Raw genomic sequence first — 18,801 nt, forward strand, 5'->3', positions numbered from 1 at the left:
ATTTTAGAATAACTAAACTATTGATTCAATCAGTCATTGATCTTGAGGACTATTTTCTTCATGCTAAAAATTTACTTTAACTTTTTTCTACCTGTTTTTGTATGTGCAGGTGTGGTTTACTCTTAATTTTCCTCCCAATTTTTCTGGTAAAGAAATATAGGACTATGCACAAGGCTCTAAGCACAAACACCAGTATTTAATGGAAAGATTATTTCAAGATTACTTCATAATTTCAAATTGTAATAAAATTTTTTGGAGTCCTTAATTCTGTTTCCTTAAAGAAAATAACACTTTCCTGCTGACTCAGGATCAGCCTGATATCCATTCTCACAACCTTCACCCCTCGGGGTCTATTTCGCCTGTATTAGCACTTAAGCAGCCATTCATTATAATAGAATCCCAAGATACAGGGACAATTATCTTTCTAAATTAGTTTGTTCCTAATTAGTGAAAAAGAAATACTTGTAGCCCAGAAGTGTTTATTTTCCTTGCATCTCAACATATATGCATACTATTGTTTTAGCTTTCAGACCAACGTTATGAGCATGATTTACTTTCTCCTTCGGTACCAGTATCTATAGGCAGTAAAGACACATTAAGTAGCCAAAACCAAGAGAAGTTGTGTAGAGGTGAGCCAATAATAGAAATCAGTGTCATACCGGAGGGCAACAGTGAGCTGGCCAGTCTGATGAAGGACACACATAAGCACTGAGGTCAGGGTAAGGAAGGAAAGAAAGCCAGGTGGACAAATGAGAGGCTGACAGATGCAGACACAAAAGGTCAGATAGGTAACTGGGACGAGAAATAAATCTAAAAAAACAAAACAAAACAAAACAAAACAAAAAAAACGTTAACCAAGAGAAACCAGGACAAGAGCAAAAAGAATTAGCTTACGCAAGAACTCTTGTTGCATCAGCTGTTGACTCCACTGTTCTGGTTGCCTCAGAGCTACTTCTATTCCTCCCTCATCCTGAATGAGATGAGCCCAGGAGCTGCAGAAATGGCCACTGGACAAAGTTAGCTGGGGAGAGAGTGTAGAAGCAGGGCATGCTCATGGATTGCAGATAATTCCTATAAGATCTGCTGTTCCCAGTCTGGAAAAGCCAAACTGGCTTCATGTTGGATCTTGAGTATTACGGTAACAATTCAACCTCAGTAATATTAGTTTACTTATTAATTGAAGCCATGCATTAACATTTAGAAGGACCTTCATACTAACCTTTAAATATCATGGTCTTTTCAAAGGGATTTTTCCGTACTGTCTTCTTCTGCCAGAGACCCACTTTGGTTTGGAAGTCAAAGCAGAGAAAGGGCAGAGAGCCAGTCAACCTACAGGAGGAATGCTGGAGACCTTCCCACAGTGCTCAGCAAATTTGGCTTTCCTGTCCACATTGCTTCTTCTAGCATGATCTTCTAGGAAATTTAACATCTCTTCTTTATTAATTTGTGAAATATTTGTTGAGTACCTACTGTGAGAGAGTGGTCCACTATAGAACACAACTGTGATACAAGGACGGAGAGCGGGACGTGAAGGACTCAAAGAACGCCCCCATTTAGTCCCTCTGATTTCGACCATATTGACCTTAGGTTTCCTATCCTAGTTCTGGCTTGGAATTTTATTTCTCTGAAACCAAATCAAATGTGTTGCTCATATATTTGTGGGACATTTTTGAGACTCCTTAGGATGTGCCAGTTGGTAAAGAAGCAAAGTTAAAAAAGATATATTCCTGGCTTTAGAAATTCTATGATTTATAAAGGACACATGGAAACAACTTGAGTATTCTCTCCTCTTACTATAAGGTATTTGCAAATACATGCCTATCTATTTTATCAGAAATCAGGAGAAATTCTGATTCTGGAGTTAGAAAAATGTTAATCTCTCATTTGAAGAAAATTATAAAAGGAGAGAATCAAGGATTAAAAGTCAAAAAGCATAAAGCAAGGAGCAGAGAAGAGGTTTCATGTGTGTGTACATGCCTATGTGTATATATATATATATGCCTATACACATAATATATGTATATTACAAATATATATAAAATATCTTTTTTCTTCCTAAGGAAACATTACGGCAGTTGAGGGAAAGTCAAATTAGGCCTTGCAGCTACATTTCTTAAACACCTATGTGAAGAAGAGTTGCTGAGTAGGCCATGCAGATTAACTTGGTGATCACAAGTTGGAAGTGGATTTTAAAGAAATCTTTGGCAGATATAGAAGAAATGACCAGAAAACATTAATAACATTTTAAAGGGCAGCATTTATTCATCACCTTATATATTCTGGATATTGTGCTAGATACATCAACATAAATTAGCACAATACTCCTAATAACACAGTGCATTAGACAGACCCTCCCAAAGTGGTTACCAAAGGATTTTCATAGACGTCTTGCATCCCCCCATACACCAAATCAATTAGCTTTCAAACAAATTAATGAAATACTAAACTAAAACAAAAGTCAAAGGAGTTTGTTATACTACTGGTGTTCTTGTGGTCTTTAGCACAATAGAGTAGAAATTGCAAAATGGAGAATATGGTATAGAGCAATCCACACATGATTTTTAAGCAATTGAACCCCATTTTTCATGGAGTATATTGAAGTGTTAGTGTGTTAGTGCCCTGAGAAATATGCTTTGGGAAATACTGTGATCAGGCACTAAGCACTGGGAAGGAATAACTTGAGACAGAAAACAAATGACTGTTAATATTCATTTATCTGCACTAAAATAAAATTACAAGTTCAAACATAGGAGAGCTTAGGAGAAGGAAACTCCTAAAAGTTTCTACTTTGCATGAGAATGGGCATTACTAACATTTCACTGTCATTGCTATTATGTTGGGTTTTTATCTTTATTGCCTTATTTTGGCAAACTTCAGGTGACCTCATATCATGGAACTTTGATCATTTTACTCTTAGGTCTCAGCTTCCTCAGTCACAGATTCTTCTATCATGGGAAATTTCAAGAACTTCATCTCTGAATGGTAAAAGAATCACTACAATTTTAAGAGTTATGAACAAAGTGACAGGGACGTACGAAGAGAAAGAGCTGATTGTTCCTGCAGGGGGTCAGTGGGGGTGGATTTTATAAAAAGATGACAAAGGAGATGTTATATAACTCCCACATAAGCTGCTATGGTTTACTCAGAGATTTGGTCCAAGAAAATATTTGAAAAGAACAACAAAGAGAGATCATTTTAAAATGGGTTTTGTCAGAAAAAAAAAAAATGGGTTTTGTCAGGCCATTTGCTAGAAAGTTTCTGGTTCATGTTTATGCCCATCTTGTAAACGGTGTGGATCATTGTGGTACATACGTTTAGTTATTCTTGTGACTTCACTTTGTCTCTGATGCAGAATGATTGTGTGCGCTAACTTCTTTTTATAGCTTATTTAAATTACCCCTGGCCCAGTTCCAAATTTTATCTGAAGTAGCATTCTTTACTACTATATTGGGTTCATGGACAGAAGGGAAAGTCATTCTAGCATCTAGCCCCATCCTCCAAGGTTGACATCGGGTTAGAAGATTCTTGTATGAACACAATTTCCCCATAGAGTGAAGGCAGCTTGCAACAAATTCCATTTGGATTATTCCTGCAGGCCCATGGCTGAGCTATGAGTCTCCACCTAATCAATCCTAGAAAAGGTGAGTGCATTGGGTCTCAGACAACTGTAATGATGATATAGTACAATATATATAGTACAATTCCAGATAAAATCTCAGATGGTTTGTTTTTTCCACTTCTCCTTCAACACTTACCCTTAGACTTAACAATCAGAGGAGAAACTAACACTATCCCCGGTCACACTTATTCCAAAGTTATTCAGAAGTGAGCGGCAGAGAACAGAGACCATGGTCACTCTCACTGACTTCTTCATTCTTAAGTGGATTAAGAGGCTGAGTCCTCCTTTATCTTACCTGGGGAGACTAGTTAAATACCTCAGATATTTTTCTGGTTGGGCCTTCTTGATAATTATATATTTATCTTTTGATTCAAGATTTAAATTAATTCCAAAATAAACATATTGAAAAGCAAAACTGTATGTTTTACCTGCTGTTGTTTTTTTTTATAAGAGAGTAAAGATAAACCAAAAAGTTCCCACTCACAGGCTAGACATTTCACCATCTACAACACAATTATCAAGCTTTCATAAGCTTGATATTATGCTTTAGAGTTCCTTTTCTCATTTTTCTTATTTTTTCCTACTTGTTTACATTTGTAGGCAATTGTAAACCTCCAAGGTACTTTCTGGAGCAAGATATGCCGTAAACAAAAAAAAAAAAAAATATGATGGAAAGAGAGAGAAATAGTCAGCTGAAACTGAAGGCTACATAAATGAAGTGGCCTAAAGCAGAGAATGAAAGTTGAAATGCTAACCAAAAAATTAACAACATAAAAAGGTATTAAATAGAAAATCACTTGGACCATTAGTAAAAGTGGACATCTCCAGGCTTTCATTATTTCTGAACAGATGTGGGTTACTAAAACCAGGAAGTATTTCTATACATAAAGAAGAGAGGTCACCAGGCTACACCAGAAGTTAAGCTTATATAGAGTTCTAGCAGGAAAAAAAAAAAAATAGAATAAAATTGTTTGAGATGGATCAGAAGAGTAATATTTTGGAAAAGAGAGCTGCAGGAAGATCCAACTTTCTCTCCTAAAGTTGCTATCCAATGACTCATGCCAGTGCTACACCAGTATTTAACAAAAGGTCTACATAATTATAAAAGTTTTAGAATACAGTGAGATGCCTCTTTAAAGTCCTACTTGTTGTTTTTCCTAATTGATTTAGCTGTGTATTTCTTGTTTCTTTTGGAAAATTTCTAGTGCTCTGCCCTCAACAGGCCAGAGAGAACCCAGTGGCAGCTGCCAGAGAGGCTGACATAGTGATTGGGCATCAGACCAATATTATGGTTTCTGCTTCTGTCAGAATACAGGAAAATAAAGTCTTCGAATTCTACCTTAGGGGAAAAAAAAGGTAATCAAGTTTATTACTAGAGTGCAGGAATAACTAAACTGTATATAAAAGTATCTTATTAATCCAATGAATATCATTTTGAAGTAATTTGTATTTTAGCGTATGTGTGTCACCTAGTAAGGAATGTGATGATTTCCAGTTTTTAACAATTAACATCTTGCTAAAAATGTTTTCTTTGTTGTTTTAGTGGCTTTCTGTGTCTCTGCATGTTTTGAAAATACAAAAATATGTAACTATGATTATTCATATAGGTAAAGCTCACAAGAGAAACAATGTCTTTTGAACTAAATGCTCCCTTATGTTTGACTTAAAGATTAATAAACAATTCGATGGATCTCTCATATGCAAAGGTAGTATTATAATCTGTGAAAAGAGTATGACCTTACGGAGATCCTGGTTTAAATACTTAGCTTAAAATGTAAGAATAGAATCAAAATGATCATTCAAGAAAGAAGAAAATGTTTAATTATTATGAAAGTCTTTATCATGACAATATATCTAATCTTTCTAAGAAAAATATTGTATCATCATTTTTGTTTATTATGACTTCAGGTAGTGCAGTATTATGGTGCTTTTCAGTGGACATGTTGTTTTCAGAGGTAAAAGTATTATAGATGGCATCAGGTATAGTCAATGTGTAGAACCTCTGCAATGTATGTGAAGAAATATGGCTGCCGGAAAGAGATACCATATTGGTGGATTCCTCTTCTCTTCCCCACTAGAAGTGTATTGGCAATTCTTCTCTTCCTCTGGATGTTCCCGCCTGGCCTCAGGCTAAGCATGGCCTATTCCAAGTGGCTGGGGGGAGGGGTGTGTTCCCAGTGTGTAGACTCAAACCTCCATCTCCAGCCTCCACAGACAAAGGGCTGTGGAAGCCCCACTCCTTCTTCTAGTAGCGCACTGCTTCAAGAACTCAATGGCAACAGTTACACAAAACTGTTCAGGTCCAGACCAGTTTTGTCAGCAGGAGCTTTATTTCTGGACAAATGCTAACCAACTATCACTGCACTCTGCAATGACAAGGTAGATAAATACAAAATAAGGGCAAGATTTAAATATCAATATTTTAAGAAATTTGTAAATGTTCGGTAAACTAATTCTTTTTTAGATGATAGTCACATTTGGTTTTGCAAATGTATTCTGATAAAGTATAATGTCATGAGTTTCTCAGTCAGTGAAGTGTAACTTCCTGGTCTCTAATTGACCATGCATATGTTTAATATGTTCTTCTTCAGTAAATTGATCTCCTGATAAACAAGGATAGATTTCAAAAAGGCAATTTCCTTTTCTTTTTTTAGATTTTGGAACAGTTTTAGTTTCACAACAAAATTGAGCAGAAGGTACAGAGATTTCTCATATATCCCCTACCCCACACAAATACAGCTTTCCCCACTATTGACATCCTGCACCAGAGTGGTACCTTTGTTACAATTAATGAAACTACATTTTTAAATCTGATTATAACGAGGTTGCAGAATACCAGGTTAAGGGCGCCTGGGTGGCTCAGTTGGCTAAGCGACTGCCTTCGGCTCAGGTCATGATCCTGGAGTCCCGGGATCGAGTCCCACATCGGGCTCCCTGCTCAGCAGGGAGTCTGCTTCTCCCTCTGACCCTCTTCCCTCTTGTGCTCTCTATCTCTCATTCTCTCTCTCTCAAATAAATAAATAAAAAATCTTAAAAAAAAAAAGAATACCAGGTTAATCTACAAAAGTCAATTGCTTTCTTATATAATGGCAATGAACAAGTGAAATTTGAAATTAAAAACCTAATACCATTTATATTAGCACCCACAAAATGAATTACTTAGGTATATATCTAACAAAATATGTACACAATCTGCAGAAGTCTGATGAATGAAATCAAAGAAGAAATAAATAAATAAAGAGAAAAATTGCAGAAGTCTGATGAATGAAATCAAAGAAGAAATAAAGAGATAATATGTTTGTGGATAAGAAGACTCAATATTGCCAAGGTGTCAGTTGTTCCAATTTTGATCTATAGATTTGACACAACCCCAATAAAAAAAATTCAGCAAGTTATTTTGTTATTTTCATATCATCCGCAAGGTATTGTAGATATCAACAAACTGATTCAAAAATATATATGGAGAGGCAAAAAACCTAGAATAGCCAATATGATAATGAAGCAGAAGAACAAAGTTGGAGGACTTATACTACTTGATTTCAAGACTTACTATAAAGCTACAGCAATTAAGACAGTGTGCTACTAAAGAAAGAAGAAACAAACAAATCAATGGAACAGAATAGAGACACCAGAAATAGATTCCCATATAGTCAACTGATCTTTGGCAAAGGAACAATGACAGTAAATGCAATGAAGCAAACACAGTCTTTTCAACAAATGTTGCTGGAACAATGGGATATCTACATGTGAAAAAAAAAATAATCTAGACACAGACCTTCACATAAATGAACTCTAAGTGGATGATAGACCTAAATGTATAAAACTCCTAGAAGATAACATAGGAAAAAACCTAGACGACCTTGGGTATGGTGATGACTTTTTAGATACAATACCAAAGGCATAATTCGTGAAAGAAATAATTGAAACTTTAGACTTCATTAAATTAAAAGTCTCTGCTTTGTGAAAGACAATGCCAAGAGAATGAAAAGAAAAGCCACAGACTGGGAGAAAATTTTGCAAAACATCTGATTAAGGACTCTTATCCAAAATATACAAAGAACTCTTAAAACTCAACAATGAGAAAACAAACAATCCAATTAAAAAATAGTCAAATGCCTATCCAAAGAAGATATACAGATGGCAATGCAAAGTGGCACAACCACTTTGGAAGACAGTTTGGTGGTTTCTTGCAAAACTAAATATACTGTTACCATATGATACAATAATTAGGCTCTTGGTATTCATCCAAAGGAGTCGAAAACTGGGTCCATAGAAAAACTTGCACACAGATGGTTATAGCACCTTTATTCATAATTGTCAAACTTGGAAGCATCCAAGATGTCCTTCAGTAGGTGAATGGATAAATAAACTGTGGTACATCCAGACAATGGGATATTATGAATATTATTCAGCACTAAAAAGAAATGAACTATCAAGCTATGAAAAGATATAGAGCAACCTTAAATGCATATCACTAAGAGAAAGAAATCAATCTGAAAAGTCTAAACACTATATAATTCCAACTACATGCCATTCTGAATAAAGCAAAACTATAGACAGAGTAAAAACAGATCAGTGCTTGTCAGGGGCTGGGAAGGGGGGGAATGGATAGGTGAAGCACAGAGGATTTTTAGGGCACTGAAAATATTCTGTATGATACCATAATGATGCATTTATATCATGAGACATTTGTCCAAACGAACAACCCAATAGAATGCACAGCATCAAGAGTGAATTATAATGGAAATTATGGACTTTGAGTGATTATGATGTGTCAGTAGAGGTTCATCAATTGAAATAAATGTACCACTCTGGTGGGAGATGTTGGTAATACAGAAGGCTGTCCATGTGTGGTTCAGAGGGTATGTGGGAAATCTCTGTACCTTCCCCTGAATTTTGTTGTGAACCTAAAACTACTCTAAAAAAATAAAGTCTTACTAAAGAAAGAAAAAAAAATCTCAAAACAATAAACTGATGTTTTGATTAAAACAGTTGTCACTTGCTTAAACTCATCGACCACAGGATAAAGTGTTGTATACATAGTTTAAGATGAAGAATCTTGGTTCTAGTGTCTCAATTGCTGCAAATTAAGCAACCCTTGAAGAAAAGTTCTCAAAAAGCCTCCTCCTAGTTCCTCAGAGATCACACCCATATTTGACATCTCTCATCTCTCACCCTGGGAGTCATGACACCATAGGTATCATGTGTTAGGGTGTCCCTGACACTTTTGGAATTACCTCACAAAAAGTCCAATCTTCATTATACTAATGGCTTCAGAGACTAAAACTAAGTTGATAATGCTTATCCAATGAATATTAAATCAAGACAAACCTGAAGCAAAAACTCTGCAACCATATCACAGTACCAGTCTGAGCTAAAACTGAGCCATTAAGTGGCTAATGAATCTCAGAGTGGGAGAAGACTCATCAACATAAATTTGCCATACGGTAATGACTTGCAGAAGTGTTTAGGAAAAAAAGAACCTTATCTGTCCACGAAAAAGGCTGTAAGTAGCACGTCTCCTCACATCTATATATCACTATCAAGAGTATTAGGAAAAGTTCAGAAAATCCCAGCAGTCATCAATTCTCATCTGTGTTTAATTACCTGAAAAATCCAAACAAGTTTGAATCATCCAAGGCTGTGGCGTTTTCCATAACCAACTGTTTCTAATAAACATACATGAACAGAAGCAGTTCTGCTTTCTTAACCCTCAGCATTTTGAAATATCTGTAGAGAGAAAAGCAATACTAGAGAGAGCACAGAATATACCCTGTGGAGTGTTACAAGGCAGTACACTCATTAAGTACTTCTTATGACACTTTAAATATTTTACTCATGAACGCCATATAAAATTACAGTCTTTCTAATGTTGCAGTTGGGACGGCTTTAATTATTGTATGTCCATTGTAACTTTCCCTCATGATTTTTACCCTTGATTCTTGCCCAAAATGCAACAAGAGCTTATTTTCGATAAATTCAGACTGGTGTCATCATTTCTAGGATAACCATACTTAGGGTCATTTATGGCTTTGAAAGGATCCTTTGTGATAGTTAAATAATCATTTGTCATTTCTCCCACATTAAAAAATCATCTGATGATGACATAATTGAACATCAGTTGGAAAATCATTAACTGTAAACAGATACTGATGAGCTTTTTAAAAATCTACATGACATAAATTATTCGTAATCTATAACTATACAAAGAATAAAAACATGATGTGAAGGTAATTCCTGCCTCAATTAACCCTAAAGGCGAAGTACATGGTAAAACCTCACAAACCTCAAATGATAAGAGGAAAGTTGGCTTGAATTACTGAATACCTTACGAGAATGCACCATTAGAACCTTTAAACAAAAAATAAATAAGTATGTTTAATTTAAGAACCTACCTTTCTCATCTAACGTGTCAGAAGAATAAAAGGGCTATTTTTAGAGTTGCCACTTGGATTTTTTAAAAACACACTGATGCTCAGTTAAACAAATCTTTTGTTCTAGCCCCATAATGGCAGACACTATCTTCTCCAGCCTCATGGCACTGTGGATACTAAAGACATAGGATCTGTACAACCTCACTCACATTTTTTTGCCCTTCGGATTCTTTTAGGCCAGTTAAAGACATTGTTCAATAGAAAATAATTGCAATATAATGAGATATGTTATATTAGACAAATACACAAAACTGCAAAAGCACAGATAAGAAAGAAAATCTGGTGTAGTCTATTACTCTCATTATTTTGTTTTAATCAGCTTTAATATATGGTAAGTAACAAGGAAAACGGGCAAGTTAAGCCAGTATCAGCACTGAAGTGCCATTTTCAAATACTGATCATGAATAATCTTTAAAGGAACTGCCATCCTGGGCGCCTGGGTGGCTCAGTTGGTTAAGCGACTGCCTTCGGCTCAGGTCATGATCCTGGAGTCCTGGGATCGAGTCCCACATCGGGCTCCCTGCTCTGTGGGAAGCCTGCTTCTCCCTCGGCTTGTGTTCCCTCTCTTGCTGTCTCTCTCTCTCTGTCAAATAAATAAATAAAATCTAAAAAAAATTTTTTTAAATAAATAAATAAAGGAACTGCCATCCTACAATCTTTAAAAAGTTCAGGTAATACGACTTTTTGAGATTGGGAAACAAAGAGCAAAACAATGTGACAGGGAAATAAATCAAAGACGCAGTTCCCTAAGACCTGTTAGGGTCTTAACTAAATATGTTTCTCCAATTAAGTTGGCCCTTGAACCTAAATAATTGTAATAGTAAGAACTTTTTTATTATACATTTATAATATATAGTTGACTGCTACATGTTGAGACACTAGCTAGTAAAAAAATGTTCTGAATAATCATTAGTTTTTTAATATGCATATTTCATGTCAATTATGACTTACATGAAAAGTGAGACTATGTCACTTTTTTGTTGTTGTTGGATTTCAGTCCTTCCCAGGAGTCTTAAAATTATATTTCTATTTTGTTTATAAGCACAAAGTGTAACTATCAGCTTTCTATTTCCTTCACAGGCCACATGCCATGTTGAGCCATAATCCTCCTCTTGTTCTGGATGTATGAATTCTGTCCATTTGTACTTTTCAAAGATTTTAATCAAATTACATATTTCATTGTTAGTAAAGCTGTAAGGTTTCATGAGATTGCATTCAGAAATCAGTTGCTGTGAGAGGCTTGTTTTCAAATATGTGTAACTAATGCATCCTGGTACATACAGATAGGAGCAAATACAAGTCTGACCTCCTTCCCACTATTTTATGTATATAAATCTAAGAGTTGATGCTAAAATTTCAGAGTGAGATAAAATAGTTGCTATTCTATAGAACATCACAAAAGAAATTACTATAAAGATTATGTGAGTCACAAATAAAAACATTTTCCTGTGTTTGCTTCTCATGAATTATTTTCAGCATTTGGTTGAAGGATAAAATATTATCAAAAAGTTTTCCATGAACTTACAATGCTCTCCAATATAAGATGACAATCTCTGAGTTCCTGTTTTATCTAATAAATGTATAAAATTACATGTAAAGTAGGGTGCCCTTGTGTACATATGTAATTATGGAGATGAAAGAAAGTAAAGAAAGATAATCATTAAATTTTACTAAGTTGCAAATGGTCTTCTAAATCTGCCTCTTTCTGACTGTGTGTTATACCTTAATATTGCTCTTTACTGATTCTAACTTTATGCATCCTTGGGTTTTTCAAGATTGAAAGGAAAATAGCCATATCTACCAAATACATTTAGGCAGCAGCACCATTTAGGACCAATGAAAGCATGTTGTAGCAACATAGTGATCATCTTAGACTTCAAAGGTCCTATCAAGACTCGCCTGATGAAGCCTTCTTCATGGACTCTCCTTTCTTCTCAGAACTCCTGTTGTCTGTACTAAATGCAGCCTAACCAGAAAGGGATGGTACTGGGTCTTACCACTACTCTGGTTCCCCCAAATCTTTACCATAATAACTGCAGTAATCAAACAGGGCATCTTAGTTGAGCACTCACTCTCTCTTTCTCTCATTCTGGAATATTTATAATATTTATGTCTATAAATACCATGCACCTATTTTCATAATAATACCTTAAAGGAGCATTTAAATGAATACTTTCAAAGATGATCAAAAAGTGTAGCCAGAATGACTGAGCCCACATCCTATACAAAAAACCATATGCAATGTGTTCAACATATTAAAATGTATAAATGTGGTATAATAGAGGATAGCTGTCTCTGATTTCTCTTCAGTGAGGACCAAGAGGTAAGTGTTAACCAGAGTGACTGAGATTATATCCTTGTACAACCACCATGCTGTCTGCATGCCCTGGTCTATAGTTCCACTTAGCCAATTTTGCTTCAAAACCTTTATGACTGGTCACACAATACTGTTGGTTTCTCATTACGTACTCTAGGGATGGCTGACACAGTGTTATGCTCAATCATTCTGCTATGCATCTGTATGGTCTGGGTGTGCCGTGTTGGCATTACAGGTAGTAGGTGTTAGTGGAGTGGAAGAGGGCTACAATGGGTTAAGTGTCTTTTGGTGTGATTTCTCAGTTAGGTGAAAGTTTCCAATGGGTCTTCATTTGAGCATTACCATGATGTACCCTGTGATATAATATTGAGCATTCACTTAGCCGCTGTTTAATCCTTTCATGTCCCATTACATTGCAGTTACATTTGTAGAATATATTTTAAAGCTTTATAAAATCAGAAGAGCATTGAGATGAAAAGGGTCATGGCTAAAATCACAGACTCTAGAATCCACTACATGGTGTGATTTCAAAGCCACTTTTTCCCAACTGTGTAAACCAAAAAAAACTGTTGGTTTCTCAGGTTTTTCATCTTTTAAATTCCATAATACCTGACTCTTTTCTTTTGGTAAAGATTAACCAAATATTATACATAAAGCACCTCAAATAGTGTCAGGCATGAAGTAAATACTATGAAAAAGTTAGGGTTTTTTTTTATTATTATTATATCTCATTAGCAGAAAGGGACATCAAGGAAGATTTTGCTCAGAAATAAACCCCATTTACATGATCAGTTAATCTATAGCAAAAGAGGCAAAAATACACACTGGGGAAAAGACAGTCTTTTCAATAAATGGTGTTGGGAAAACTGGACAGCTACATGCAAAAGAATGAAAATGGACCACTTCTTATGCCATACACAAAAAATAAACTCAAAAGGGATTAAAGATCTAAATGCGGGACCTGAACCATAAAACTCCTAAAAGAAAACGTAGAGAGTAAACTCTTGGACATCAGCCTTAGCAACATATTTATGGATATGTCTCCTTAGGCAAGGGAAACAAAAGCAACAGTAAACTATTGGGACTACACCAAAATAAAAAGGCTTTTGCACAGCAAAGGAAACCATAAACAAAACAAAAAGGCAACCTGTTAAATGGGAGAAGACATATGCAAATAACATGTCCAATAAGGGGTTAGTATGCAAAACATATAAAGAACTTATACAACTCAACCTCAAAAAACAAGCAATCTGATTACAAGTGGGCAGAGAACCTGAATAGACATTTTTCCAAAAAATTTATATAGGTGGTCAACAGACACATAAAAAGATGCTCAACATCACTAATCATCAGGAAAATGCAAATCAAAACCACAATGAGGTATCTCCTCATCAGTCAGAATGGCTGGTATCCAAAGACAGGAAATAAATAACAAGTGTTGGCAAAGATGTGGAGAAAGGGGAATGAACCCTCATGCACTGTTGGTGTGAATGTAAATTGGTGAAGCCACTGTGGAAACAGTATGGAGTTTCCCCAAAAAAATTAAAAACAGAAATATCAAATGATCCAGTAATTCCACTAATGGGTATTTACTCAAAGAAAATGAAAACACTAATTCACAAAGATACATGCACCCCTAATCTTATTGCAGCATTATTTCCAATAGCCAAGGTATGGAAGCAACCCAAGTGCCCATCAATAGATAAATGGATAAAGACGTGAGATATCTATATCTATCTATCTATCTATCTATCTATCTATCATCTATCTAATTAGCCATAAAAAAGAATGAAATCTTGCCATTTGTAACAATATGGATGGACCTAGAAGGTATTATTCTAGGTGAAAAAAGTCAGACAGAGAAAGACAAATACCATTCACTTATATGTGGAATCTAAAAAACAAAACAAATGAGCAAACAAACAAAAACAATCATTCTTAATACAGAGAACAAACTGGTGATTTGCAGAGGGGGAGGTGGGTGATCGGATGGGCAAAATAGGTGAAGGGGGTTTAGAGGTACAAATGTCCAGTTATAGGGCGCCTGGGTGGCTCAGATGGTTAAGCGTCTGCCTTCAGCTCAGGTCATGATCCCAGGGTCCTGGGATCTGGTCCCGCATCGGGCTTCCTGCTCAGAGGGGATCCTGCTTCTCCCTCTGCCTCTCTCTCTCTCTCTCTCTCTCTCTCTGTCTCTCATGAATAAATAAATAAAATCTTAAAAAAATGTCCAGTTATAAAATAAATAAGTCATGGAGATGAAAAGTACAGCATAGGGAATAGAGAAAATAACATTGTAATGCCATGCAAAAGAATGAAATCTTTACCCATGTTTAGAATAGTTTCTTCCTGGAAGGAAGATGCGGTTTTAGAGTGTTAGTATGACACCAACCTTTTTTTTTAAACCTTCATTCAATAGTTGGAGAGACAAAAACAGGTTCACTGACTTACTCAAGTTCCTCTGTTAATGTTGGATTTTGAGCACATGGGGACCTTGAGCTCTGCATCTTATTTCTTTTCTATTTCACCACAGGATCTTAAATATTATATAATCATATTATGAAATTTGGTTTCAGTAGGACTTAACAGTTATGGAGAGTAAATATTTCTTGCATAAATACTCATTGAGATTTGTGAAAATTATGATTATAAATCTACCCCCACAAAAATACAAGTCAACAATAATAAACAGCCAGAGGCCCAAATAAGTCAACCTAGCCAAGAAGTCACATCTAATTAATATTTTTATGAAACAAGTCATGTCCAATTTATACATTTTATTGCAATGTGGCCAGGCTGCTTTTCTAGAAAATTCTAAAACCAGATTAGGATTATTAGTACCATTGTACAGAATGGTTTAAAATGAAGGTAAATACACACTGAAAGCAAAGAACAGGTAAATGGACAATTTGAATGGAACTGTTGAAAGAGGCCTCTCTCAAAATCCACCTGAAAATGTCAAACCCTGAGGCAAGATGAAAGAATTATTTTTGCACCCACAGTAAAAACCATGCAGTTTCTGCTAAGAATTATAAACATTCCTTGTGGATGGTCCATAACTAAAATGTTTCTTCAGGACTTCCCATACCGTAGCGGCTGGCCCCTCAACTGTTAACAAAAATACCACATACATCCAATTGCTAAAAATGTTGATGACTTGATGAAATGGAAATTGTCATGAGCAAATAAAAATTATGAAAAATAATCCTATACAATACAAAAAACTTGAACCGATAAGTAAAAAGAAGGAAAAAAGAGCCAGTCACATAAAAAAAAGCAACAGAAACAGAGAGAGATGCAGAGACAGAGAAGGAGAGAGAAGGGAACTAGTTTAGAAGGGCATTTGATTAAAAATTCAGTTCTACTATGATTTATCTTGAACTCTAGGCAAATGTTTTATATACACATTCTCCCTGTGGAATAAGTAAGACAAATTCCTTACTATCCCACAGAAATGTTATTACAACTAAAGAAATAAAAAGTCTGTTGTTTGTTTTTTAACAGTCTTGAGGTCTTTTATTTTTTTGACACTTAATCATGCCATGAATTCATAGGGAATGGGTTCCAGCAGCTCAGGCTCCTGTCCATTGTTTCTCACAAAATGTGCTTCTCTGGGTGGGTCAGGCTGGCCCTTCAGTTGAACCCAAGTACCTTTCTCTTTGGCTTCCTTCTTTTTCTGATCATTTGCTTTCACATGCTTCAGGAAACTATCTCCACTGTTTGAATGCTTAATATGCCCAATATATACATTAATTACCTTGGTAAGAATCTTGCCCTTAACTTACTTGTTTATAACAATGTGAATAGCACATTGGGTAACACTGTAGACTTCCAGTGTTGTCATGGTAACATCTGCAGTACGTTCCTTTTTGAACAGTCTCCATTCCCGTTGATGTCTACAATATCACCTTTCTTGTAGATTCCCATGCATGTGGCCAAAAGAACCACTCCATGTTTTCTGAAAGGCCTAGAGAACATATAATGGGTGCCTCTCTTTCACTTTGTGTTGGTCATTTTAGTGAATGGCAAGATGGTGGTTCTGGCCAAAAGGCAGAAATAAGAAGTCTTTTAATGTGGAATAAACAAGGCTTTGTGGAAGTATATATATATATATATATATATCACCAGGTCACTCAGTTCTTGTCCCAGATGTACCAAGGAACTGGAGACCTGAGACCAGAATGGGGAAATAGAGTTTATTGAGTAGGTAAATGTAGTACACTTTTTTTAAAGTATTTTATTTATTTATTAGAGAGAGAGAAGGAGAGACCATGAGAGAGTACAAGCGGGGAGGAGAGAGAGAAGCGGGTTCCCTGCAGAGCAAGGAACCCGATGCTGGGCTCGATCCCAGGACCCTGGGATCATGACCTAAGCCGAAGGCAGACACTTAACCAACTGAGCCACCCAGGTGCCCCAAGTGTAGTACACTTTCAAGAATGAAAGGGCCACTGCCAGAGCAAGAGTGGCAATGGTGGTGAGAAGCTCTAGCTGCATCCTTTTAAGCCTGTTTTGTGTACATGTAAATTTGGCTTTGATTGACATATTTGATTGACAGCTGGTGGTTAGATACCATTTTGGTATCAAAGAAAACAAGCTAATATAAATATCTTAGTATATAGATATACCTACTAAAGTATATACCCCATTCTAATTGTTTGTATTTTGTATTTGCAATATAATAACTTGGACTTGTACTACTTTTATACACATAATATAGTATAATATATAATTTTATTATAACACATAATACATTTATAGGCAATATAATTGTATACTTACATATACATCTAATGTATATATATGCATGTTTGTATACATGTGTATATACACAAACACATACACACGCACACGTACATGTTTATGTAACAGTCCCACACTTGTTCATGAACTCTTTAAGGAAGACTGAATTATATTCATCTTTTAGGCACTTGCTATGTAATCAGTAGTTTGAAGGATGAATAGATCATGAGAATGAGACTGTTTCTTCTCTTTTCCTCTCAAACCAAGCACTCATAGTGAGGAAGGTATCATATTTGAAATTTTGTCTTGGCATCTATGTTTCATAATTTCTTCCTGATGAAGAGTTCTCCCTTTCCAGTCAAAAACGCTCTTTCTTTCTGTCTCTTTTGTTGTTTTTCTTCTTATATTTCTAAATTATTCTGGGAAATTAAAAGCTTAGATAACCTAAGTATCACTCCAAATAAAACAAGCATACAAACACATTAAAAAGGTAGACATATAAACGTTTAATATATTTTTGGCTGTATGAGTACGTGGCATCATCTGAAGTAATCATGGTAAGGGACTACCAGTAGATGAAAATAATAAGTATTCACGGATTTTAACAACAGTGACCCTCCCCCATTTTGTAAAGAAAAGAGTCAATAACAAATCAAAAGTCGTCACTGTAAGGGATATTATTTATCATAAATTAAATTGATTTCAGTCATTTAGCTTCCTCAAGCTTAGACTTTTTCTTTTTGTTTTCTTATTGACTAAGAGTTGAGACTGATAGCTGGGCAGGGCAACCCACCGGGTCAACACTTTGTAAAAAGAATTAATGGTCATGCCAATATAATAATTTTACTAAGTGCTTTGGTTCAGCAATGAGAACCTAAGCTCAGGCAAGCCCACGCGAGTTCTTCCAGGTGCCGCAACTCTGAATGAAAATAGAGCCAACCCAACAAAGTCTGGGGAAAGATCTATCTACAGACTCTGTCGCAAAGTATTCTGTAGTTTTCAAATTTATGCCAAACTTTGATGTAAGGACTCCAAATAGATGAAACTTCTATATTTATGCTCATGAGGAAAGAGGCACAATTACCTGTTCCTTGAGAAGCCACTGTTGATTTCCATAAATTAAAGATTCTACAGCCAGTGTGCTTTATTTAGTGATTGCAAAGTAATTAATTACTGATTATATCAAATATAACAAGCTAATTTAATATTTTCTTGTAATTGACCTCCCATGAACACTTGTGATATAATCCCAGACCTGCTTCCTTACTTTTGTCATCCACTCAGGAGAATCAGTAGCCAGAATAATTCAGGAAAGGTGATTGTTCTACGTATTCTTAAAATGGTGCTTTCACTTCAGGTAACTGAAGTGCTGCTGTAACTGGGGTAAATATCAATATCTACTAAATTTAGTAAAATAAAAATCTACCCTTAAGTGCCAGGAAGTATTTGGGATGCCTCTCCTACTCAAAAGACACTTTCATAATTTGAAAAAAAAATCATTGTAGTATCACATTTCTGAAATACAGAAGATGCTGGCTTTCACATTTAAAATATTGTATTTGTTGGCGGTTTACGGGCTGTGTAGGAAAATCAGGAGTTACTGATGTAGGACCTACTCACCTCTTTGATAGATAAATTCCATGCAGCTATAACAAAATGTTTAAATAAGTTATTTTTGAATGAGGGCTTTTATG

General features: G+C 35.6%; 1 pseudogene; it reads right to left on the reverse strand.

Moving 5' to 3' along the window:
• Positions 1-15,902: 15,902 nt before the first annotated feature.
• LOC113926257 lies at positions 15,903-16,381 on the reverse strand (annotated as a pseudogene).
• Positions 16,382-18,801: the final 2,420 nt, after the last annotated feature.

Source organism: Zalophus californianus, chromosome 7 (assembly GCF_009762305.2).
Source record: "Zalophus californianus isolate mZalCal1 chromosome 7, mZalCal1.pri.v2, whole genome shotgun sequence".
Taxonomy (NCBI): Eukaryota; Metazoa; Chordata; class Mammalia; order Carnivora; family Otariidae; genus Zalophus; species Zalophus californianus.